This window comes from Penaeus monodon, chromosome 29 (genome assembly GCF_015228065.2).
Source record: "Penaeus monodon isolate SGIC_2016 chromosome 29, NSTDA_Pmon_1, whole genome shotgun sequence".
NCBI lineage: Eukaryota > Metazoa > Arthropoda > Malacostraca > Decapoda > Penaeidae > Penaeus > Penaeus monodon.
The window spans coordinates 10,938,125-10,939,923 of record NC_051414.1 but is presented as its reverse complement, the minus strand read 5'-3'; positions in this window follow the sequence as shown (position 1 = coordinate 10,939,923).

Sequence of the window (1,799 nt, the reverse complement as noted above, 5' to 3'; positions counted from 1 at the left end):
GGGTTAGATCATTGTTCATAATACTATACATTATATGGTGAAGGGTAAAAAATATGTTGTGTGACCGTATCTGAAAGATGAAGCTTGACTATTTCCTGCGGATGCCATGTATTCTAGCCATACTACCATGTCGTGTAACCTTCCTCAAATCCCCACTTTGCTTTCACTTACCCACATTTTAATTACTCCTACTTAAATCGTCATTTTCCAATTCCATTGCGGTTTTAACATTAATGTAATGTTTTGCACCACAAAAAGTGAAGAGCTGTAGATCCACTGTGCTGAATGACCTTTTGATTTGCGAGACACCAAGGAACCAGAAATAAAATGAGATGTAAATGAAAAAGCAGGTAACACTGAAGCAACATGCAGCCCACCTATTTTTTCTAAGCATCACCACAACATATGAAGGATACCTTTGCTACTGGTTCATCACCATATGCAACTGTCTGGTTCAAGTATACTTCAACCTTGCAGAAACTCTCCCTGATCAGGAAGGAATCTTGAGGTACAGAATACAGATGTTAATAAAAGACAATACTCTTATGTTATAAAGTATGACACAACTTGCCCTTCATGCATCATCTTGGCCATAGAGCATACACATTGTCTCATAGCCAGGAATGAGGATTTCAGCAGTGGGCAAGCTCCTGCTGGTCTCTCCCCGAGCAGAAAAGATGAGAGACGATAACAGTTCAAAAGGCATGTGTTGTCTCTCCACATCTACATTGGAGAAAAAAGTACAAAAAAATAAGAATACTAAAAATGACCCTTCTTCTTTTCTCTTTTGTTTTGGTTAATTTGTCATGCATTGAAAGCACAAAAGTTGCAATTATGTGTCAGTACAAAATTCCTACTAAAGAAGCTTTTGGACTTTGGCGTACAATACATTATGATATATTATGATACATGTATATCTGTTTCCATATTTGTAATTTTTTTTTTGGTCAAAGCTCTATATTTCTTACCCCTTTTAGCAGTCTATATTTATACTTTCTTTCTTTTTTGTGTATTGAAAGTATCAATCAACCCTGATATCCAGTAATAATAATACATTTTAATTTTGTTCAACAAAAACAACCTAATTGATGACATTTTCATCTCATCTGACAGTGCACAAAGAACTGTAAATGTCATGCCTATGTATAAAAACAAAACATCCATCTTGTTATCTTTATATAAGAACAGAAACTGCAGCCCAACTACAGCTTTTAAAAAGCAGTTAACTTCATGTATTTCTTTTTCAATATACATAATCAATCTTCCATCAAATGCTTTGGAAAGCATAAATTGCAAAACACCTGTTGTGTTCAATGGCAAAAATTCCTGTGTTCAGTGCTATCATACCGGTCTTTGTAGTGTTATTTTAAAAAATCCTTCCTTATGTAATAAAGAAAATACTACCTACTGACTGAACATGAACATTCCACTGAACAACGCATTTTTTCCACATCCAACTCTCTTTATTAGAGCAAAACCACTTTTTATAAATGGCATCGACAGACACTTTGACAGAGATGCTCCGTAGAGACAAATAAATCCACAAAACTCTGCCAAACGCACGGTATGTTCTTTGGCTAGTGGCAGGACTCGCCTCACAAAATATAGGAAGAGCAGAAAACATAAAAATTGCCTCTCAGACATTTAATGGAATAAATACATTTTTAGAAACTTGTTTATACTTCCAATGGTAGCGAGTGTACAAAGGAGGCTGATAGAGGAGATAACAAAACAAATGTGGAGGAAATCAGAGCACTGTTCCAAAGAAATGTGTCATGAGGACAGCAGGCAGATGTGTG